Consider the following 25512-nt stretch of genomic DNA (forward strand, 5'->3'; position numbering starts at 1 on the left):
CTGGTAGTCTCCACAATCCGTGAAACCCAGAGTTCTCCCCCCGCCAAATAGTCACTGCAGACATTGGATGTGGAAAAGGAGACCTCTTGCTAGGCCTAGAATGCAGCTCAAACTAACAAATGAGATTGAAATGGGCCAGATGGACTGGATTGCATAGAAAGAGGTGCGATACTGGCAAATGGTTGCAGCACTCTTGCTCCAGCATCACGTACTGGTGGCCCAGGACATAGCCATCCTTTCAGGTAAATCTGAGTGAAATAGTACGAATATGAGCAGCTTGACATTTCATTGACCTACCACCATGCACTGTAATGGACCAGTTGGATGTATTTGAGCCTTTCACAAAACATGGCTAAACTATCAATCCAACTAATTGAACACCATTCTGGGAGTATGAGCTGGCAACATTTGGAACCGATACAACAAGTTCACAAAACCAAAAATTAGTGAATTGAATTAAGGATTCAGTCTGTTCAGTCAGCGGAGTGTCTAATTTGACTCTGGGCTGCACAAGAACTTCCTTAACCTTAGCCCTCCTTTTTTCGACCTGAAACTTGGGAAGGGGGAGTTGGCTGTACACAAGGATTGCAGGTTACATGCCAGTTATACTCCCAAGTTACTGATTTCAGTCTTCCATCCCTTCTACAAACTACAGGCGTTTAAACTTTAAGCTTTGTATCACTTTTTCTTTATTTGTTCCGGGATGTGGGCGTCTCAGGCAACGGTAGCATTTATTGCCCATCCCTAATTGCCCTTGAGAAGGTGGTGGTGAGCCGCCACCTTGAATCGCTGCAGTTCGTGTGGTGAAGGTGCTCCCAAAGTGCTGTTAGGGAGGGAGTTCCAGGATTGTGACCCAGCGACGATGAAGGAACGGCCGATATATTTCCAAGTCAGGATGGTGTGTGACTTGGAGGGGAACGTGGAGGTGATGGTGTTCCCATGCACCTGCTGCCCTTGTCCTTCTCGGTGGTAGAGGTTGCGGGTGTGGGAGGTGCTGCCGCCAAAGCCTTGGCGAGTTGCTGCAGTCCATCTTGTCGGTACACACTGCAGCCACGGTGCGCCGGTGGTGGAGTGGGTGCCAATCAAGTGAGCTGCTTTGTCCTGGACTGTGTTAAGCTTCTTGTGTTGTTGGAGCTGTGCTCATCCAAGGAAGTAGAAAGTTTTCCATCACACTCGTGACTTGTGCCTTGTAGATGGTGGAAAAGCTTTGGGGAGTAAGGAGGTGAGACACTTGTCACAGCATACCCAGCCTTTCATAAGAACATAAGAAATAGGAGCAGGAGTAGGCCATACGGCCCCTCGAGCCTGCTCCGCCATTCAATAAAATCATGGCTGATCTGATCATGGACTCAACTCCACTTCCCTGCCCGCTCCCCATAACCCCTTATCCCCTTATCGTTTAAGAAACTGTCTATTTCTGTCTTTGACCTGCTCTTGTAGCCATAGTATTTATGTGACTGATCCAGTTAGGTTTCTGATCAGGATGCTGATGATTGGGGGTTTGGCAATGGTAATGCTGTTGACTGTCAAGGGGCGTTGGTTAGGCTCTTGCTTATTGGAGATGGTCATTGCCTGGCACTTGTGTGGCGCGAATGTTACTTGCCACTTATCAGCCCAAGCCTAAATGTCGCCCCGGTTTTGCTGCATGTGGGGATGAGTTACTTCATTATCTGAGGAGTTGCGAATGGAGCTGAACACTGCAGTCATCAGCGAACATCCCCACTTCTGACCTCATGATGGAGGGAAGGTCATTGATAAAGCAGCTGAAGATGGTTGGATCTAGGACACTGCCCTGAGGACTGAGATGATTGATCTCCAACAACCACAACCATCTTTTTGTGCTCGGTATGACTCCAGCCAGTGGAGAGTTTTCCCCTCTGATTCCCATTGACTTCAGTTTTACTAGGGCTCCTTGATGCCACACTCAGTCAAATGCTGCCTTGATAAGGGCAGTCACTCACTCTCACCTCACCTCACCCCAGGAATTCAGCTCTTTGGACCATGTTTGATCAGGGCTGTAATTCGGTCTGGAACCGAGTGTTTGTGGCGGAACCCAACTGAGAATTGGCGAGAAGGTTGTTGAGAGTAAGTGCCGCTGGATAGCACTGTCGACGGCATTGAGTGAGTGCCTTCCACAGACACAACCTGTTCGATCAAGATGAACTAATTTTGTGACGATTTGTACAAGCAAAGTCTCAAGACCTTGGACATAGATTTAGTGTCACAATTCAGGAGAAGTTGGTTCATAAAAGGCATGTTGAATGGAGTCTTTGCCCTTTTTATGGACAAGGCTGGCTCATGCTGTGTGTTGGAATTTAATGCCATGATTGTTGTACTGCAAATTCCATTTAGAAGCAACCATGCTAATTTGACGGGCTGTTCTTGCACAAGTTGTTGGGCAAACCATCACGCTTATGGGCCTGTAAGGAATTGATACTCCAACATTGTGCTGAAATTGGGGAACCTTAACCAAAATCTGTTCTTCTCCTTCAGTCTTTGCAGGGCAATGAGTCCAGGTAACTATGAATAACGTTCATCGAAACAACTGACTCTGACTTGTAAAGAGCAGAATAAAACTGATTAAAGACGTCATTGACTTCTCTAGTCTTCGCAAATAAGCCATCCTGATGATGTACCATCAGAATAGTGCCACCAGCTTGCTGCTTGCACAAAGCACATGTGAGTAACTTGTCTAATTTAAGACCGTGTTTACCGTACCAAACATTGGTGAATTAGATAAAAGTATGCAGCCTGTTCAGTCAGTTGGGTGTCTAATTTGACCCTAGCCTGCAAGAGAGCTTCACTGACCTTCAGTAAAAATTGGAGCAGGAGTAACCCATTCGGCCCTTCGAGCCTGCTCAACCATTCAATAAGATCATGGCTGATCTTCGACCTCAACCGAGATGAGGAGGAATTTCTTCTCTGAAGGTTGTAAATCTATGGAATTCTCTTCCCCAGAGAGCTGTGGAGGCTGGGTCATTGAATATATTTCAGGCGGAGATGGACAGATTTCTGAGTGCTATGGGAATAAAGGATTATGGGGAACGGGCAGGGAAGTGGAGCTGAGTTCATGATCAGATCAGCCACGATCTTATTAAATGGCGGAGCAGGCTCGAGGGGCCAGGTGGCCGACTCCGGCTCCTATTTCTTATGTTCTTATGTTCTTAACTCCACTCTCCCGCACTATCCCTTAATATCCAAAAATCTCTTGATCTCTATCTTGAACATACTGAACATCCACAGCCCTCTGGGGTAGAGAATTTCAGAGATTCACCACCCTCTGAGTGAAGGCACTTCTCATCTCAGTCTGAAATGACCGACCCCTTTTATAGTGAATGGCAGAACTTGGAGACTCTTTCAGGAATGGGTCTGAAGAGCACGACTTCTTCCAAGATTGCTTTTTGCTCAGCCATAAGGCTATAACAGAACCTAGTACAACAAGAGCCCTTGAATTTTGCCATGTCTTCAGGTTTCCAAGGTATCGTGGCAATGATTTGCTGAATTTCTCACCCATTGGGATCCCTTATGAGGTGCTGTCTGGAGATGTTTACAATGAAATGGGGAGCAGTCCATGCAAATAGATGGTCACGGAACCTCTTGAGTAGGGCTACCCTCATTGTTTCAGAAGCATGCTACTGAGGTTGTATGCAGTTATCTGATTGGCAGCATTGTCTACTGAGGTTGACAAACTAAATGTAATCAAAAAGGTTTATCCTGACTAAGCGAGAACAGACGACTTCTCCAGATATCTAGCAGTTCCCAAAACTGATTGTGGGTGTCCACCAGTACTGGACCGCCGAGTACTGAAACAGTTCCTCAAATGAGAAAAGTTCAAGATGTTCAAACTCCCTCAGATTATTCAGGTGATATGCCCAGGGGAATGGCGAGCATTCATTGACCTAAAAGATAACGACTTCCATTTGCCACACAGGAGTATTGTTGACATTTTTTCCGGTTCAAAGCTATCCGTATTTTGGCCTTTCCTTGATAACTGTGGTTTTGTAAAGTGCCTGCCAATGGTCACATCATTATCAGTTTGCAGTATCTTCCTGTTTATCTGACTTGTTGGAGGATTGTATCGATTCTGTTGCCATGGCCGTGTGGCAGATACTGTGTAGTCGAGGAGCTGGGCTTTGCATAATCAGTAAAATCATTTTTTTACTGATTTTTTTTTTGTTCCATCATAAATTCATGTTTGTTCAGGTGTTGGATAAGTGAAAATTGATTTCCATCCATATTTGCCTAACATCCCGTCCCTGAAAATGTCTGTTTTCCGACCTATAATTGGGTCCAACAATGTGCGCACATTGCATCCGTGACGTCAGCACATACATTGCTTGCTGTGTGTGTAATGCTGATATCCCCAATATGATGCGTTTGTGTCCGCAACCAATTTCCTGCACAAAGGAATCTGAGACTTTACATTTAGTATTTTTTGAAGGGCATCTGGATATTTCAAATTTGAAATTCTGAATACAGTTTGCGGGTGTTAAGATCCATTCAGTCCATGTTTGATGGTCTCGTATATCCACATGTTTTCTACTTGACTTGTCTTCACTACCATTATGGTGATCAGACACACAGATCATAGTGTCCACCCTGGGCTTTCCTGCTTTATTGTTGCATATGTTAGCTTGCTATAAAATAAACCACATTTTTAAGATTCGTGATTTATGCTCCCTATACTTTGAAAAATTAAATCTATTGTAATGATGATTTCCCTGTCTTTAGGTCTTACTCTGAGAATACACTTGCCAGAACTTTTCAGACAGCCATTGAGCCCTAAAAAAGCAGTGTTATGCTGATAGGGTTCGATGAGAGGAGGCTCGAGTGGAGCATAAACGCTGGCATAGACTGGTTGGGCCGAATGGCCTGTTTCTGTGTCGTATATCCTATGTAGTATCTGAGCTGTTAATAATTCTGGGTTGTCATTTTGCTTAACTGCCATTTTTCAGTCCCTTGCCGATTTTCCTGAGTTTTAGCGGTGCTCTAAATAAAAACTGACTTGCACTGATTTTCTTCAATTAACCTGAGGTTTTTGGGGTCCGCTTTTTTTCTCCGAGTTTCAAAATAGAACCTGAAAACACCTGAGAAAACGGTAGCTTTTAAATTGCCAATGATCTTTGATTTTATAGTTACATAGAAACATAGAAAAATAGGTGCAGGAGTAAGAACATAAGAATTAGGAACAGGAGTAGGCCATCTAGCCCCTCGAGCCTGCTCCGCCACTCAACAAGATCATGGCTGATCTGGTCGTGGACTCAGCTCCACTTACCCGCCCTCTCCCCGTAACCCTTAATTCCCTTATTGCTTAAAAATCTATCTATCTTTGACTTGAAAACATTCAATGAGCCAGCCTCAACTGCTTCCTTGGGCAGAGAATTCCACAGATTCACAGCCCTCTGGGAGAAGAAATTCTTTCTCAACTCGGTTTTAAATTGGCTCCTCCGTATTTTGAGGCTGTGCCCCCTAGTTCTAGTCTCCCCCACCAATGGAAACAACCTCTCTGCCTCTATCTTGTCTATCCCTTTCATGACTGTAAATGTTTCTATAAGATCACCCCTCATCCTTCTGAACTCCAAGGAGTAAAGACCCAGTCTACTCAATCTATCATCATAAGGTACCCCCTCATTTCTCGAATCAGCCTAGTGAATCGTCTCTGTACCCCTTCCAAAGCTAGTATATCCTTCCTTAAGTAAGGTGACCAAAACTGCACGCAGTACTCCAGGTGCGGCCTCACCAATACGCTATACAGTTGCAGAAGGACCTCCCTGCTTTTGTACTCCATCCCTTTCGCAATGAAGGCCAACATTCCATTTGCCTTCCTGATTACCTGCTGCACCTGCAAACTAACCTTTTGGGATTGCAGCGGCCGTGTGGCATAATGGATAAGTCGTCTGACTTCGATTGTAACTGTGATGTTATCAGAAGATTGCAGGTTCGTGTCCTGCCGCGGTCAGCTAACTCGCCGCGTGAAATTTCTCCAAAAGAGTTTCATGCACAAGGTCCCTCTGCACCACAGCATGTTGTAATTTCTCCCCATTCAAATAATATTCCCTTTTACTGTTTTTTTTTCCCAAGGTGGATGACTTCACACTTTCCGACATTGTATTCCATCTGCCAAACCTTAGCCCATTCGCTTAACCTATCCAAATCTCCTTGCAGCCTCTCTGAGTCCTCTACACAACCCGCTTTCCCACTAATCTTAGTGTCATCTGCAAATTTTGTTGCACTACACTCTGTCCCCTCCTCTAGGTCATCTATGTATATTGTAAACAGTTGTGGTCCCAGCACTGATCCCTGTGGCACACCACTAACCACTGATTTCCAACCGGAAAAGGACCCATTTATCCCGACTCTCTGCTTTCTGTTCGCCAGCCAATTCTCTATCCATGCTAATACATTTCCCCTGACTCCACATACCTTTATCTTCTGCAGTAACCTTTTGTGTGGCACCTTATCGAATGCCTTTTGGAAATCTAAATACAACACATCCATCGGTACACCTCTATCCACCATGCTCGTTATATCCTCAAAGAATTCCAGTAAGTTAGTTAAACATGATTTCCCTTTCATGAATCCATGCTGCGTCTGCTTGATTGCACTATTCCTATCCAGATGTCCCGCTATTTCTTCCTTAATGATAGTTTCAAGCATTTTCCCCACTACAGATGTTAAACTAACCGGCCTATAGTTACCTGCCTTTTGCCTGCCCCCTTTTTTAACAGAGGCGTTAAATTAGCTGCTCTCCAATCCGCTGGTACCTCCCCAGAGTCCAGAGAATTTTGGTAGATTATAACAAATGCATCTGCTATAACTTCCGCCATCTCTTTTAATACCCTGGGATGCATTTCATCAGGACCAGGGGACTTGTCTACCTTCAGTCCCATTAGTCTGTCCAGCACTACCTCCCTAGTGATAGTGATCATCTCAAGGTCCTCCCTTCCCACATTCCTATGACCAGCAATTTTTGGCATGGTTTTTGTGTCTTCCACTGTGAAGACGGAAGCAAAATAATTGTTTAAGGTCTCAGCCATTTCCACATTTCCCATTATTAAATCCTCCTTTTCATCTTCTAAGGGACCAACATTTACTTTAGTCACTCTTTTCCGTTTTATATATCTGTAAAAGCTTTTACTATCTGTTTTTATGTTTTGCGCAAGTTTACCTTCGTAATCTATCTTCCCTTTCTTTATTGCTTTTTTAGTCATTCTTTGCTGTTGCTTAAAATCTTCCCAATCATCTAGTTTCCCACTAACCTTGGCCACCTTATACACATTGGTCTTTGATTTGATACTTTCCTTAATTTCCTTGGTTATCCACGGCTGGTTATCTCTTCTCTTGCCGCCCTTCTTTTTCACTGGAATATATTTTTGTTGGGCATTATGAAAGAGCTCCTTAAAAGTCCTCCACTGTTCCTCAATTGTGCCACCGTTTAGTCCTTGTTTCCAGTCTACTTTAGCCATCTCTGCCCTCATCCCACTGTAGTTCCCTTTGTTTAAGCATAGTATGCTCGTTTCTGACACAACTTCCTCATCCTCAATCTGTATTACAAATTCAACCATATTGTGATCACTCATTCCGAGAGGATCTTTTACGAGGAGATCGTTTATTTTTCCTGTCTCATTACACAGGACCAGATCCAAAATGGCTTGCTCCCTTGTAGGCTCTGTTACATACTGTTCTAAGAAACAATTCCGTATGCATTCTATTAATTCCTCCTCCAGGCTACCCCCTGCGATTTGATTTGACCAATCGATATGTAGGTTAAAATCCCCCATAACTACTGCCATTCCTTTTTCACATGCCTCCATTATTCCTTTGATTATTGCCCGCCCCACCATGAAGTTATTATTTGGGGGCCTATAAACTACGCCGACCAGTGTCTTTTTCCCCTTACTATCTCTAATCTCCACCCACAATGATTCAACATTTTGTTCATTGGAGCCAATATCATCCCTCACAACTGCCCTGATATCATCCCTTATTAACAGAGCTACCCCACCTCCCTTCCCTTCCTGCCTATCTTTCCGAATCGTCAGATACCCCTGTACATTTAATTCCCAGTCCTGGCCACCTTGCAACCATGTCTCTGTAATGGCCACCAAATCATACCCATTTGTAATGATTTGTGCCGTCAACTCATTTACTTTATTTCTAATGCTGCGTGCATTTAGGTAGAGTGTTTTCATCCTAGTTTTTAAACCATGATTTTTAGTTTTTACCCCTCCTGCAGCCCTTTTATATTCAGTGGCCCTTTTTGTTTCTTGCCTTTGGTTTCTCTGCCCTCCACTTTTACTCATCTCTTTTCTGTCTTTTGTTTTTGTCTCCTTTTTGTTTCCCTCTGTCTCCCTGTACTGGTTCCCATCCCCCTGCCATATTAGTTTAACTCCTCACCAACAGCACTAGCAAACACTCCCCCTAGGACATTGGTTCTGTTCCTGCCCAAGTGCAGACCATCCAGTTTGTACTGGTCCCAACTCCCCCAGAACCTGTTCCAATGCCCCACGAATTTGAATCCCTCCCTGCTGCACCACTGCTCAAGCCACGTATTCATCTGTGCTATCCTACGATTCCTACTCTGACTAGCACGTGGCACTGGTAGCAATCCCGAGGTTACTACTTTTGAGATCCTACTTTTTAATTTAATTCCTAGCTCCTTAAATTCGTCTCGTAGGACCTTATCCCTTTTTTTACCTATGCCGTAGGCCCTTCGAGCCTGCACCACCATTCAATATCATGGCTGATCATTCCTTCAGTACCCCTTTCCTGCTTTCTCTCCATACCCCTTGATCCCCTTAACCATAAGGGCCATATCTAACTCCCTCTTGAATATATCCAGTGAACTGGCATCAACAACTCTCTGCTGCAGGGAATTCCACAGGTTAACAACTCTCTGAGTGAAGAAGTTTCTCCTCATCTCAGTCCTAAATGGCCTACCCCTTATCCTTAGACTATGACCCCTGGTTCTGGACTTCCCCAACATCGGGAACATTCTTCTCGCATCTAACCTGTCCAGTCCTGTCAGAATCTTGTATGTTTCTATGAAATCCTCTCTCATCCTTCTAAACTCCAGTGAATAAAGGCCCAGTTGATCCAGTCTCTCCTCATATGACAGCCCAGCCATCCCTGGAATCAGTCTGGTGAACCTTCGCTGCACTCCCTCAACAGCAAGAATGTCCTTCCTCAGACTAGGAGACCAAAACTGAACACAATATTCCAGGTGAGGCCTCACTAAGGCCCTGTCCAACTGCAGTAAGACCTCCCTGCTTCTATATTCAAATCCCCTAGCTATGAAGGCCAACATACCATTTGCCGCCTTTACCGCCTGCTGTACCTGCGTGCCCACTTTCAGTGACTGATGAACCATGACACCCAGGTCTCGTTGCACCTCCCCTTTTCATCCCAGCATGTTGTCTGTTGCCATACATTATGTAGTGGTTATATTAGTGGACTAGTAAGCCATAATAGCATAAGAATTAGGAGCAGGAATAGGTCATTCAAGCCTGTTCCACCATTCAATAAGATCTCCTACCTCAACTCCACTTTCCCGCCCGATCTCCATATGGCTTAATTCCCCTCGAGTCCAATTTGACACTGTCGGATTCAAGGGAAGGAAACCTGCCATCTATAGGTAGTCACGAGAACAGTGTCCTGCAGTCGACTTCCTTATGACAATTGACAATGGTAACAGATGGGGTGCTCACCTCTCGGGAGCTCGGGGCAGAATAGTCCACTTGGAGTTGAGGGTGATAATGGAACATTTCCAGACTGTAGTATAGGAAGAATTGGTAGGGTGGTCAATAATGCAGTACTCCACCTTGTCAACCATGAGGTGCTCCTTCATGATCTATTCTTCAAGATGGCATCTAACTGGCCTGCTGGTTATTGATCACACAATAATGCATTCAGCTGAACACAATATAGGTAACATAAGAAATAGGAGCAGGAGTAGGCCACCTGGCCCCTCGAGCCTGCTCCGCCATTCAATAAGATAATGGTTGATCTGATCATGGACTCAGCTCTACTTCCCTGCCCGATCCCCATAACCCTTTATTCCATTATCGCTCAAAAATCTGTCTATCTCCGCCTTAAGTATCTTCAATGACCTGGCTCTCTGGGACAGAGAATTCCATAGATTTACTACCCTCTGAGAGAAGAAATTCCTCCTCATCTCAGTTGTAAATGGGTGGCCCCTTATTCTAAGACTATGTCTCCTAGTTTTAGTTTCCCTATGAGTGGAAATATTCTCTCTCTATCCACCTTGTTGAGCCCCCTCATTATCTTATGTTTTGATAAGATCACCTCTCATTCTTTTGAACTCCAATGAGTATAGGCCCAACCTATTCAACCTATCTTCATAAGTCAACCCATCATCTCCGGAATCCACCCAGTGAACTTTCTCTGAACAGCCTCCAATGCAAGTATATCTCTCCTTAAATAAGGAGACCAAAACTGTACGCAGTACTCTAGGTGTGGCCTCACCGATACCCTGCACAGTTGTAGCAGGACTTCTCTGCTTTTATACTCTATTCCCCCTTGAAATAAAGGCCAACATTCCATTTGCCTTTCCTGGTTACTTGCTGTACCTGCATACTAACTTTTTGTGTTTCATGCACAAGAACCCCCAGGTCCCTCTGTACTGCAGCACTTTGCAATTTTTCTCCATGTAAATTGTAATTTGCTGTTCTATTTTTTTCCTGCCAAAGTGGATAATCTCACATTTTCCCACATTATACTTCATCTGCCAAATTTTTGCCCACTCACTTAGCCTGTCTATATCCCTTTGCAGATTTTTCGTGTCCTCACAATTTGCTTTTCCACCCATCTTTGTATCATCAGCAAACTTGGCTACCTTACACTCGGTCCCTTCATCCAAGTCATTAATATAGATTGTAAATAGTTGAGGACCCAGCATCGATCCCTGTGGCACCCTACTAGTTACTATTTGCCAACCGGAAAATGACCCATTTATCCCGACTCTCTGTTTTCTGTTAGTTAGCCAATTCTCTCTGCATGCTAATATATTACCCCCAGCCCCGTGAACTTTTATCTTGTGCAGTAAACTTTTATGTGGCACCTTATCGAATGCCTTCTGGAAATCCAAATACACCACATTCCACTGGTTCACCCTTATCCACCCTGCTCATTACATCCTCAAAGACCTTCAGCAAATTTGTCACATTGATTTCCCGTTCATAAAACCATGCTGACTCTGCTTGATTGAATCATGCTTTTCCAAATGTCCTGCTACTGCTTCCTTAATAATGGACTCCAGCATTTTCCCAACCAAAGATGTTAAGCTAACTGGTCTATAGTTTCCTGCTTTTTGTCTGCCTCCTTTTTTAAATAGGGGCGTTACATTTGCGGTTTTCCAATCCGCTGGCACCGCCCCAGAATCCAGGGAATTTTGGTAGATTGCAACCAATGCATTCACTATCTCTGCAGCCACTTCTTTTAAGACCCTAGGATGTAAGCCATCAGGTCCAGGGGACTTGTCCACCTTGAATCCCATTATTTTACTTAATGCTACTTCATTAGTGATTGTATTAAGTTCCTCCCTCCCTATAGCTCCTTGATTATCCACAATTGAGATGTTTTTCGTGTCTTCTCCGTGAAGACCGATACAAAATATTCAAATCAAGAACTGAAGATTTGCCTGAAGCTGATTCAGGGAATGCTTAGGATTTGGGGATGCCTGGAAGTAGACCTGTATGCTTTCCAATCGCCTGTATTTCTGTTTAAAGACAGCGGTCATGTCGGCCTGGAAGCCAGTTGGTCCGTCTTTTTGTCTCTGAATGCACAATTTTCTCTGTGCGTTTCCTCCATTTGTCCTGGTACCATGAATTCTACTAAGGTCACACACATAAGTAGTGAATGCTGTCTTAGTGACTCCCTTGTTAGCTTCGCAGACTGGTTTTCTGACATCCGCAGTAAGCATGTTGCTCTCCACGCAATATTCATGTGTGCCTTTCCCAGGCGAGGTTGCAGGATGAACATCAGAAGCAGGAACTCTGACTGATTTCTCCTTTTGACTCCCGATCCACCAAACTAGGGACACTGAGGGCAATTGTAATTGTCTCATCCCATGTAATTACAGTCCCAAACCCCCCACCATTCGTGTTCCTGAAACATTCTAACAACATATTTTGAAGAAAGGGTAGTTTGTAGAACTGATGTGATACAGTACCACTTGATGACACCTGTGGTTTTATTTCCAAAGCACATGAAACCTCTATTGTTGTTGAAAGGGTACTGCATTCATTAGCATTTGCTGTATTATCAATAGCCTGAGGTTTTACTGTAGATCCTAGCTTGTGACTAATAGAACTGCACAGTTTTTACAATTCTTAAAGCTTTGTAAATGCTGCACAGTACTTACGCTGTTTTCAACTTATCTCTGTAACCTCCTCCTGTCCTCGAGTAATGTTCCCTTTTAGCAGCGGGCCATCGCGAGGTCCCGCGTGGCCGGTGAACCGGCTTCACAATGCAAACAAACGTACATGAGCAGAAGTTTGAATGGGCCGCGTGGCCCAGAAAAAGATTGGGGGGAACATTGCCTCTGAAATCTCTTCTCCACCTCTTGCACAACCCTGATTTTCATTGCTCCACCATTGCCGGCCATGCCTTCAGCTTCCTAGACCCCAAGCTCTGGTATTCCCTCCCCACTCCAAAGACTTGGCTCACATTCCAGTGCAGTACTGAGGGACTGCTGCACTGTTGAAGGTGCCGTCCTTTGGTTGAGATGTTCAACCGAGACGTCCACCCCCTTGGGTGGATGTAAAAGATCCCATAGCACTATTTTGAAGACGAGCAGGGGAGTTATCCCCGGTGTCCTGGACAATATTTATCCCTCAATCAACATCACTAAAACAGATTACCTGGTCATTATCAGATTGCTGTTTGTGGGAGCTTGCTGAGCGTAAATTGGCTGCCACGTTTCCCACATTGCAATAGTGACTACACTGCCAAAAAAAACTTCATTGGCTGTAAAGTGATTTGGGATGTCTGGTGGTCGTGAAAGGTGCTATAGAAATGCAGGTCTTTCATTCTTTTCTTAAACCTCTCCGCCATTCTCTCCTCCTTTTTAAGATGCTTCTTAATACGTCCTATTTGCTTTACCTAATTTCTCAGTGTGTAGCTCGGTGACAAATTTTGTTTGATAACACCCCTGTGAAGTGCCTTGAGATATTTTACTATGTTAATGGCGCTATGTAAATGTAAATTGTTGTTCCTTGCCGTGTTTGCAATGTTTGATTGTGGATGGTTGCACCTAATATGTTTGTTCCCACCTGGAGCCTGATCTCGTTGTGGTAAGATCACTCTCATGTCAGTCATTCTACATGATCCAGATGTCAAATTGGAGGAGGTCCTAAGTTTAGGGTTGGATTCCCAAACACATTGATATATAAAAAAATAATAATTTAAGAAATAAGTGTCCTTGGGTTGATTGAGGATACATGAAAGTTGAATTAAGGAATCAGTTGAAATGGAATGTAGCTCCTTTTAAGGAAAGACTCTAGAAGAGTCAGTGCTTGAAGCACGAGTTCTCTTTGAAAGGATGTGCCCAGTATACACAGGATACCAAATGGCTTGTGTTGCACGTGACCGTCCTGTGATGCAATGTTAAAGCAATAGGACTTTGCTAACGACCTGACTTTTGAAAGCTATTTTAATCCACACGCAGTTGAATCCTGTTAAAGACAAGTGGTTTGTCAAGAAATGTTGTACATGGATTTGGTCTTTTCTAAACTGCAATTACAGATAGTGGGTCAGTACATTGACAACAACTAATTTAATCATTTGATCACTTCTTCTATCTAAAATGTACTGAGTAAAGATGAAACAAACCTCTATTTAACAGGAAGATCTCACAAATTCCTGATTAGGGACGAGTGACTTCTGTATATTGCTCTCCCCTTTTTGCTTTTATAGGCGAGTGGCAACTGTGCTGGGCTCCGCTGTGGGATGTGGACACCCAGTTGCTGTGTCAGTGGAAACATGTGGATCAGCTCTCTCCATTTACTCTTCTGAAAGCAGCTCCCTTAATCCGGATGCAAATTTGTGGATCCACATTTTGAGGGGAGGGTGAGCTAAAATTCTCTTACCAACTGCACTTCTGTGACATCATTTAAAAAAAAAAATTCATTCACCGGATGTGAGCGTTGCTGGCAAGGCCAGTATTGCCTCTCTCTGCCAGTCAGGAGGTGAGTCACTCACTGCAGAATACCCAGCCTCTGACCTGCTCTTGTAGTGCAGTATTTATGTGCTGGTCCAGTTAAGTTTCTGGTCAATAGTGACCCCCAGGATATTGATGGTGGGTGGGGGATTCGGCGATGATAATGTCATGGGGAGATGTCTAGACTTTCTCCTGTTGGAGTTGGTCATTGCCTGGCATTTGTGCAGCATAAATGTTACTTGCTACTTCCTAGCCCAAGCCTGAATGTTGTCCAGGTCTTGCTGCATGTGGGCATGAACTGCTTCATTATCTGGAGTTGCGAATGGAACAGAACACTGCAATTATCAGCGATCATCCCCACTGCTGACCTCCATAAGACCATAAGAAATACGAGCAGGAGTTGGCTATTCGGCCCTTCGAGCCAGCTGATCCATCTCAATTCCACCTTCCCACACTGTCTCCATATCTCTTGATTCCCTTAATAGCCAAAAATCTATTGATCTCAGCCTTAAATATACTCAACGACTGATCATCCACAACAATAGAGAATTCCAAAAATTCACAACCCTTTCAATGAAGAAATATCTCCTCCTCTCAGTCCTAAATGGCCGACCCCTTATTCTGAGTCTGTGACCCCTGGTTCTAGATGGGATTGAAGGTCGATAAATCCCCGGGGCCTGACAGTCTGCATCCCAGAGTACTTAAGGAAGTGGCCCTAGAAATAGTGGATGCATTGGTGGTCATTTTCCGGCAGTCTATCAGCTCTGGGTCGGTTCCTATGGACTGGAGGGTAGCTAATGTAACGCCACTTTTTTAAAAAAAGGAGGGAGAGAGAAAACTGATAATTATGGGCCGGTTGGCCTGACATCGGTGGTGGGGAGGGTGTTGGGGTCGATCATTGGGGATGAAATAGCAGCGCATTTGGAAAGCAGTGACAGGATCGGTCCAAGTCAGCATGGATTTATGAAAGGGAGATCATGCTTGACGAATCTTCTGGAATTTTTTGAGGATGTAACTAGCAGAGTGGACAAGGGAGAACTAGTGGATGTGGTGTATTTGGACTTTCAAAACGCTTTTGACAAGGTCCCGCACAAGAGATTAGTGTGCAAAATCAAGGCGCATGGTATTGGGGGTAATGTGCTGGCGTGGATGGAGAGCTGGTTGGCAGAGAGTCGGGATAAACGGGTCCTTTTCAGAATGGCAGGCAGTGACTGGTGGAGTGCCGCAGGGCTCAGTGCTGGGACCCCAGCTCTTTACAATATACATTAACGATTTAGATGGGGGAGTTGAGTGTTGTGTCTCCAGGTTTGCAGATGACACTGGACTGGGTGGCGGTGTGAGCTGTGGGGGGGGGGGGGGAACGCTGGGAGGCTGCAGGGTGACTTGGACAGGTTAGGTGAGTGGGCAAATGCATGGCAGATGCAGTATAATGTGGATAAATGTGAGGTTATCCACTTTGGGAGCAAAAACACGAAGGCATAATATTATCTGAATGGCGGCAGATTAGGAAAAGGGGAGGTGCAACGAGACCTGGGTGTCATGGTTCATCAGTCACTGAAAGTTGGCATGCGGGTGCAGCGGGCGGTGAAGGGGGCGGATGGTATGTTGGCCTTCATAGCTAGGGGATTTGAGTATAGGAGCAGGGAGGTATTACTGCAGTTGTACAGGACCTTAGTGAGACCTCACCTGGAATATTGTGTTCAGTTTTGGTCTCCTAACCTGAGGAAGGACGTTCTTGCTATTGAGGGAGTGCAGCGAAGGTTCACCAGACTGATTCCAGGGATGGCTGGACTGACGTATGAGGAGAGACTGGATCAACTGGGCCTTTATTCACTGGAGTTTAGAAGGATGAGAGGGGATCTCATAGAAACGTATAAAATTCTGACGGGACTGGACAGGTTAGATGCGGGAAGAATGTTCCCGATGTTGGGGGAGTCCAGAACCAAGAGACATAGTCTTAGGATAAGGGGTAGGCCATTTAGGACTGAGATGAGGAGAAACTTCTTCACTCAGAGTTGTTAACCTGTGGAATTCCCAGCCGCAGAGAGTTGTTGATGCCAGTTCATTGGATATATTCAAGAGGGAGTTAGATATGGCCCTTGCGGCTAAGGGGATCAAGGGGTATGGAGAGAAAGCAGGAAAGGGGTATGAGGGAATGATCAGCCATGATCTTATTGAATGGTGGTGCAGGCTCATAGGGCTGAATGACCTACTCCTGCACCTATTTTCTATATTTCTATGTTTCTCCCCAGCGGGGAAACATCCTCCCTGCAATCTACTCTGTCAAGCCCTGTAAGAATGTTATATGTTTCAATGAGATCACCTTTCATTCTTCTCAACTCTAGGGAATATAGGCCTAGTCTCCTCATACGACAATCCCCCCATCCCAGGAATCAGTCTGGTGAACCTTGGTTGCACTCCCTCTATGGCCAGTACATCCTTCCTTGGGTAAGGAGAGCAAAACTGTACACAATACTCCAGGTGTGCTCTCGCCAAGGCCCTATATAATTGCATCTTTACTCTTCTACTCTCATCCATTTGTAATAAAGACCAACATACCATTTGCTTTCCTAATTGCTTGCTGTACCTGCATATTAACTTTCAATGATTGGTGTACGACGACATCCAGGTCCCTCCTGGATACCATATCCCAATCGCTCATCATTTTAAAAAAAAAACGTTGCTTTTCTATTTTTCCTACCAAAGTGGATATCGTCACATTTCTCCACATTATATTCCATCTGGCATGTTCTTGCCCGCTCACTTAACCCGTCTATATCCCTTTGCAGCCTCTGCATCCTCCCACCTAGCTTTGTATTGTCAGCAAACATTGCATTTGGTCCCCTCATCTAAGTCATTGATGTAGATTGTAAATAGCTGAGGCCCTGATCCTTGCAGTATCCCACTAGTTACAGCCTGCCAATCCAAAAATGACCTGATTATTCTTGCGCTCTCTTTTCTATCCATAAATCAATCTTCAATCCATGCTAATATATTACTCCCAATCCCATGAGCCCTAATTTTATGTAATAACCTTTTGTGTGGCACCTTATCTAATGCTTTCTGAAAATCCAAATATACCACATCCACTGGTTCCCCCTTATCTACCCTGCTAGTTACAACCTCAAACTCAAAAACAGATTTGTCAAACGCGATTTTCCTTTCATAAATCCATGTTGACTCTGCCTAATCATATTATGATTTTCTAAGTGCCCTGTTACCACGTCCCTAAAAGATTCTAGCATTTTCCCTACTCCTGATGATAGGCTAACTGGTCTATAGTTCCCTATTTTCTCCCTCCCTCCTTTCTTTAATAGCAGGGTTACATTTGCCACCTTCCAATCTGCGGGTACTGTTCTGAAATCCAGTGAATGCTGGAAGATCAAAACCAATGTATCCCACTATCTCTGCAGGGAACCTGTTTTAAAACCTTAGGTTGCAGCCTATCGGGTCCAGAGGATTTGTCGGCTTTTAGTCCCATTAATTTCTCCAGTTCTATTTGCTAATACTAATTTCTTTAAGACCCTCATTCTCACTGGAGCCTTGGTTCCCCACTATTTCCAGAATTTTTTGTGTCTTCTGTGAAGTATTTGTTTAATGTCGCTGCCATTTCCTTATTTCCCCATTATAATTTCTCCTATCTCTGCCTCTAAGGGACCCACATTTACTTTCTAATCTCTTCCTTATTACATACCTATAGAAGGTTTTACAATCTCTTTTTGCGTCTCTTGCTAGTTTATTCTAATTTTATTTTCTCTCTCAATTGATTGGTCCTCCTTTGCTACGACCTTTCTCTCTACTGTCTTTACTCCATCCTTTATTATCAGGGCTACCACCCCTCCCCCTTCCCCCTCCTTTTTCATTCTTTTTGTCTTCTAAAAATCGAGTACCCTGGAATATTTAGTTCCCAAACTTGGTCACTCTGCAACCATGTCTCCGTAATGGCTATTGGATCAAACCCATCTGTGCTAATAATGCATCTATTTTGTTGTGAATGCTTTGTGCCTTCAGATGTAGTGCCTTTAGCTTTAACTTTTTTCTACTTTTCCCTGATGTCACCTTAGTCACTGATGCCCTTTTACCTTTGTTGTGCTCTCTCTGACCCTTCCTGACCCACTCTGCATATTTTTACCCAAATCACTATTCTGCTCTACAGTCACAGCATTTCACTTACTGCTTTTGAATTTACCCTTTCCTGAATCCTCCCACAGTCCCCCCCACCCCCCCATCATTAATTTAAAGCCCCATCTACCACCCTAGTTATTCAATTTGACAGGACACTGATCCCACTGTAACAGCTCCCTTTTTCCACAGTACCTATGCCGGTGCCCCATGAATTGAATCCCCTGCTCCTCACACTACTCTTTCAGCCAAGTATTTAACCTAATCGGTTTGTCCCTGTGCCAATTTGCATGTGGCTTGGGTAACAATCCAGAGATTATTACCGTTGAGGTTCTGCTTTTTAATTTCGACCCTAGCTTTTCAAACTCTCTCAGCAGAACCTCATCTCCTTAATCGAGACTCTGCCTTTGACACAAGTGTCCTCAACTCCATCCCGCAGCATGCTACCCGCCACCATCTCGGCAAAACCCCAGCCCTGTACGAGGTAGAAAAGGCCATCCGTCAGCTCAAGAACAACAAGGCATCAGGAGTAGATGGAATCCCCGCTGAGTCACTAAAGTATGACGGAGAGGCACTATTGGCACGAATGCATCTCTCTCATCTGGAAGGAGGAGAGCATGCCTGGAGATGTCAGATGCCGTAATCGTGACCATCTTTAAAAAAGGGGACAAGTCTGACTGTGGCAACTACAGAGGAATCTCCCTGTTGTTGGCCACTGGGATTGTATTCCATAATCATACAGTAAAAGAGCTCTTTCCTTTTTATCAGAGTACTAATCTCCTGTTATGACAAATGGTAATGTTCTTAGCTAGAATTTCATTATGTTTTAAGCATTATAAGGGCATTGTCATCACACTGGGGACATTTTCAGGTAATCTTGGAATGAAAGAACTTGAGTGAGAGAGAACTTTCATTAATGTAGCATCTTTCACAACCTCAGGACAGCCAATCAAGTACTTTTTGAAGTGTAGTCACTTGTAATGTAGGAAATGTGGCAACCAATTCGCGCACAGCAAGGTTCCCCAAAGAGCAATCTGTCTAAGTGATGTTGGTTGAGGGATAAATATTGGACCGGATGTGCCATGGGATCTTCTATATCCAACTGAGAGGGCAGATGGGGTCTCAGTTTAACATCTCTGAAAGATGGCACCTCCGACAGTGCAGCACTCCCTCAGTACTGCACTGAAATATCAGGCTAGATCATATGCTCAAGTCTCTGGAGTGGGACTTGAACTCACAACCTTGTGACTCTGAGACGAGCGTGCTACATACTGAACCATGGCAGACGCCTTATAACTTGCCTTGGGACGTTTTACTACGTTAAAGGTGCTATATAAATGCAAGTTGTTGTTGTTTGATCAGCAACGGTGGCAGTTATTTTGTGCACAGCAAAGTCTGAAACAGAAATTGAATGAATGATGAGATGATTTGTATTTTTGGTGATTCTGGTTGAAGTTGGAATGTTGTTCTGGACATTGGGAGAACTTCTTCAAATAGTGCCATTGGATCTTTGATGTCCAGCTGAGCAGCCAGATGGGGCCATAGATTAATTTCTCTGAAAGATGGGACCTCCGATAAAATAACATTTCCTCGATACTGCACTGGCGTGTCAGCCTAGATTATGCGCTCAAGTCTCCAGTGGGTGTGAATCCACGGCCGTTTGACTCACTGGTGAGAGTGCTACCAACTGAGCTAAGCAAACACTTGGGCCCGGAATAGCCAGCAACAGCCTGATCCGCTGACTTTATTTGCTATCTTCCATGTTGAGTGGCAAGATGCATTTATTTAGTGCTTTTGATGGAGTAAAACATCCTAAGATGTTTAACAGGAACAGAATTTGACACCGAACCACCTAAGGAGACACCAGGACAGATGATACACAGGCTTGGTCAAAGCGGAGGATTATAAAAGGCAGAAAGGTTTAGGGAGGGAATTCGAGTTTAGGGCCTAGGCAGCTGAAGGCACGGCTGCCAATGGTGGGGCGATTAAAATAGGGGATGCACAAGAGGCCAGAATTGGAAGAGCGCCGAGAGCTCAGAAGATTGTAGAACTGGAGGAGGTTACAGAGATTGGGAGGAAATCTTCGTGCTGCAACCGATTTGTTGCAATGCATTTTTGCAATTCATATGTTTTACTGAAAAGTAATCAAAATAGAATTCTAGTGGTAACCCAATTGATATGATGACCTGATTGCACTTGATACAAGATACTTTACAGTGGTATCACTAGATGCAGAGGGGATGTTTCCCCTCGTGGGGGAATCCAGACCTACGGGGCACAGTTTAAAAAATAAAGGGTTGCCCCATTTAGAACTGAGATGAGGAGGACATTCTTCTGAGAATCTTTGGAATTCTCTGCCCCAGAGAGCTGTGGAGGCTGGGTCGTTGAATATATTTAAGGCAGAGGTAGACAGATTTTTGAGCGATTAAGGGAGTAAAGGGTTATGGGGAGCGGGCAGGGAAGTGGAGCTTAGTCCATGATCGGAGCAGGCTCGAGGGGCCAAATGGCCTCCTCCTGCTCCTATTTCTTGTGCTATGTTCTTCTCCATATTTGGCTAAATCTTAGGGAGATTCTTTGGGAAGCTGTTCACTTCAGTAATATTGTTCCACTGGATTCAAAGGGTTAACTTGTTTTGTACTCGAGGTAACCTTGGCCGTGGTTAATGTCATAGTTCGGAGTTTCCCCCAACAATTATTCCCGTTTATATGGCTTGATGACACTTTCTATAAGGCGACCATGTACCCTTGGAACTGAATCTTGTCCCTTGATCCTCTGCTGTATTTGGGTTAGTGGAGACTAGGTCTGACAGTTAGCCCAGATCAAGGTAAATGATTTACAACATCTTCAGTCTTCTGGCTGATGGAAAAATATCACAGCATTCGACCACTTTATAGATGCTAAAGTTCTGAATTATTTCTAAGTGATATTTCAAACATGGGGAAATAGTATAATAATTGAGAGAACTGGAATCAGTCCACACTGGGTTAAAAACAGAAAATGCTGGAAATCTCAGCGGGTTAGGCAGCATCTGTGGAGAGAGAAACAGAGTAAAAGTTTCAGGTTGACGGGTCATTGACCTGAAGCGTTAACTCTGTTTCTCTCTCCACAGATGCTGCTGGACCCGCTGAGATTTCCAGCATTTTCTGTTTTTATTTCAGATTCCAGCATGCGCAGTATTTTGCTTTTGCACATGGGGTTAACATTGCTTTTTCATAAAGCGGACTTTTTACACTTTCTTGCAATGTCGTAGTTCCTTTGGATTAATCAGCCGAGCCTTCTCTTTTGTTGGTGCACAGTCCAGTCTTTCAAGTGGATGTTACATGTAGTTTAAATTAACAGCACATTCACGTGGAGTCTTGCGTGTGTTTTTTTTGCCAGAACTCTGACATTGTGCCATGACGCTTTTTTGATGTAAAACCATTTCTTTTGGCATGGTAAAACAAACCAAATGTTAAGTCTTCACACCTTTGTAGATCTACAGGGCTGTAGTGATACCCGCCCTCCTGTATGGCTGAGACATGGACCATGTACAGTAGACACCTCAAGTCGCTGGAGAAATACCACCAACGATGTCTCCGCAAGATCCTACAGATCCCCTGGGAGGACAGACGCACCAACATTAGCGTCCTCGACCAGGCTAACATCCCCAGCATTGAAGCACTTGATCAGCTCTGCTGGGCAGGCCACATTGTTCGCATGCCAGACACGAGACTCCCAAAGCAAGCGCTCTACTCGGAACTCCTTCATGGCAAACGAGCCAAAGGTGGGCAGAGGAAACGTTACAAGGGCACCCTCAAAGCCTCCCTGATAAAGTGCAACATCCCCACTGACACCTGGGAGTCCCTGGCCAAAGACCAGTCTGCCCTAAGTGGAGGAAGTGCATCCGGGAGGGCGCTGAGCACCTCGAGTCTCATCGCCGAGAGCGTGCAGAAATCAAGCGCAGGCAGCGGCAAGAGCGTGCGGCAAACCAGTCCCACCCACCCCTTCCCTCAACGACTGTCACAGGTGGAACAGAGTCTGTGGCTCTCGTATTAGACTGTTCATTCACCTAAGGACTCATTTTAAGAGTGGAAGTAAGTCTTCCTCGATTCCGAGGAACTGCCTATGATGATGATAATGTAGATCATGGAATAATGGTTTGCACCTTGTGGCTTCCACATCATAGCTTGCTTGTTTTGATCTCTGTCAGTGTTCAGAAATTACATTTTCATCTGACAGAATGTTGTGTTTGTTCGAATTTTAAGCATGCTGCCCCAGCCATCAAATGGAATGTTCTTTATTGGGTAATTCATGGACAGCAACGCTACCCAGTTCTCGGAGATGAAGTGTTTCTGGCCTACTCTTTTTTTGTATTTGGTGAAAAGAGCAGTCTTCATTTTAAATCCTGGCTACTTGAACCGACTTAAAACTAAAGCCAGAAATTCCCATTTTTGTCATGGTTATCAATGAACATCTTAGTCCTAATAGCAATTGGTGTATTTTTATTGAGCTGTGTAGCAAACTGTACATCGTGCCACCATGGTAGTGTTTCAGATAAGCATCTGCCTGTGCTAACCATTGCCTTTTTGTGGGCCATAAAAAAACAAAATGCCGGTAAAGAAAAGGAAGAACTTGCATTTATATAGCACCGGTCACATCATCAGGACGTCCCAATATGCGACACTATCCATTAAATACTTTTGAAGTGTAGTCACTGTTATGTAGGCAAATGCGGCAGCCAATTTGCACACAGCAAGGTCTTACAAATAGGAATGAGAAAAATGACCAGTGAATCTGTTTTTTGGTACTGTTGGTTGAGGGAGGAATGTTGTCCAGGATACTGGGAGAACTCCCTGCTGTTCTTTGAATAGTGCCATGAGATATTTTATGTCCACCTGAACAGACAGACTTATTTTAACATTTCTTCTCCTAGACAGCATCCCTCAGTGCTGCACTGGAATGTCAACCGAGATTATGTGCTCATGTCCTGGAGTGGGATATTGCATGTTTGTTTTTTGACACACATAACCTAATTGAACTTTTGAGAAGGCATCAGTTTGCTCTGCCTTGTGTCCAGATTTGCTGTGGTCTCAAACTCTGACGAGCTGAATTCACTTGTGCTACTGACTGTTATGTGTCTCAGAAACAAGTGTTTTTCTAGGTCAGTTCTGCTTCTGAATTACGTATGTTCTTGGCTAAGGTGCTGTTAATAACCTAGCAAGATGTTGTCAAAAGTATTGCCAACTGGAATTTTTAATTATTCTACATTTTTGATGGAACAGCTACTCTATTGGGACTACTTCGTGTGATTTTTCTCCTGCAATAGAATTGGCAAGTGATGACCACTGACTTTGAAATTACAGATCGATTGATGATTACATTATCTCCCGCTTCTCTCTGATCTCCAATGCTAACTGTTTGTCAAAGCTCAAACTGCTCAATAATGAAGTAACTCTAATTTTTCTGCCCTCTGTGCATTTAAAAAAAAAAGCCTCAAGTTTCACCATCTTCCTCATTCATTCAGTCTACATGTAGATGAATAGGTGCTCATTCATTCAGTCTACATGTAGATGAATAGGTGCTGGCTGTCTAGGTCAGGCATTTTTTCCTACTCTTATTGTACTTTAGGCTTCATTCTACACTACGCCGTAGTTTCTTTAACTTTGTAGGCCTCGATCACTACTTCCAAAGTGATTGTTGCAGTGACAGAAGAGATTTGTTGCCTTTTCTTTATCAGTTGACTGAAACCTGCTCGTGGCTGGATCTGCTCTGCCTCTGGCTGATGGCATCTGGTTTTCATATCAGCATTGAATGTCATGGATGCAACTCACAGCCATGCCACCTGTTTGTGTTGTCTTATGCCAGAACAAAGCTTGCTTCATTCAATGAAATCGCCTGCTCAGAGCATTTTCTTCCTTATGAGAATAATCTCCTTCAATCCTTTACAACAAGAGCTCTTGGGTTCTACTTCCTTTATGAAGTACACCTCTGGCTCTCTCTTAGTATAGCTGAGGGGATGCAGGAAAGTCCAGAATGGTAGCTCACGCAGACTCACACTTCATGCTCAGAAGTTACTCCAGAGCATTCTGCCTCTTCCGACAATGGCACCAGTGCTGGTAGACGTCACCAGCTTCTTATTAACGTCAGCTGAGACTGCTGGCCATTCAGTATTATGTGAGGCATATATCCTGGAGAGTTGTCGGATTTCTCTGAAGAGAAGGCGGTATAGATGAAGCTTTTTAGGTTACAGTACAAGAAGAATGATTCTCTGCCCTATTATACACTTAGGGTCTGAACTTGGTGGAAGGTAAGTGCCGCGCAAAGGACCGCCGAGATACCTGATGGTACTTTTGGGCGGACCGCCCGGTGACAAATAACGACTTACGCCATGAATCTGGGTGGCAGCGGGCAGGAGCTCCCAATCTCGGTGGCAAATGCGATCCTCGCCAAAGTGCCACCGAGGATTGAGTCATGCCCAGGGAGAGGGGAGCACACAAATAAAAATTCACACCAAAAAAACCCCACTGGAAGACCTTCAGGGACCCCATCCACGTAAAACGCTGAAAAAAAAAAAAAAGTTTGCTAACTTTTTTGCAGGTCTTCATACTTGCCATTGGGGTTAGACCTGCCTCTACGCAGCGGTCCTTCCCCCTGCTGCCGCCGACTCCCGTCCGGAGGAATCTGCCAGCTCGGCAGGCGGGAGGACACTTGCGTGCCTTGCGTGCTAGCGGCCCTCAGCGGGCGCTTCCCAGCGGTCCTCCCCTCCCGCTGGCGGGAGGCCTAGTGGAAACTGGCACCGAGGGGAGACCGCCGAAAAAACTTGGTGGCAACGGGCAGCAAAGGCCACCAAGTTCGGGCCTTTAGTCTTAATCACCTTCCTTTTGACGGCTGCACATCCTTCATTACATCACAGCTAGTGGTTAAAGTCTGTGAGAATACCAACTCCAGCAGAGAAACCATTCTGGATTTAGTGGGCTGGAGTTTTTTTTATCTCCTGTGTCCTATGTGGTCCTTTGAAAAGAGCTGTGTGTCCAAGGGGTTTTGAGATCAACCATGAGGACCTCTGCGGTGATCTCGAGGAAGTCTGGGAAATTAGGAAGACCAGATCTGTGGTACTAAAAAAGAAAAAACTACAAATGCTGGAAATACACAATAGGACAGTCAATATCTGGAGAGAGAGAAAAGAACTGATTTAAAGGTTCAGACAGAGCTTCTTCAGGATTAAAAACTGA

General features: G+C 44.5%; 1 protein-coding gene across 9 annotated transcripts in view; it reads left to right on the top strand.

Moving 5' to 3' along the window:
• Positions 1–25512, top strand: part of LOC139240912 (R3H domain-containing protein 2) — a 205813-nt gene that overhangs the window by 8813 nt on the left and 171488 nt on the right. Inside the window, exon 2 of one of the 9 annotated variants that reach the window (XM_070869420.1) lies at positions 2494–2516. The exons of the other annotated variants lie outside the window; for them this stretch is intronic. The gene's annotated coding sequence lies outside the window, so the exon portion shown is untranslated. The remainder of the gene's footprint in view (positions 1–2493; positions 2517–25512) is intronic. 9 annotated transcript variants of the gene reach the window in all.

This window comes from Pristiophorus japonicus, chromosome X (assembly GCF_044704955.1).
Source record: "Pristiophorus japonicus isolate sPriJap1 chromosome X, sPriJap1.hap1, whole genome shotgun sequence".
Lineage (NCBI taxonomy): Eukaryota > Metazoa > Chordata > Chondrichthyes > Pristiophoridae > Pristiophorus > Pristiophorus japonicus.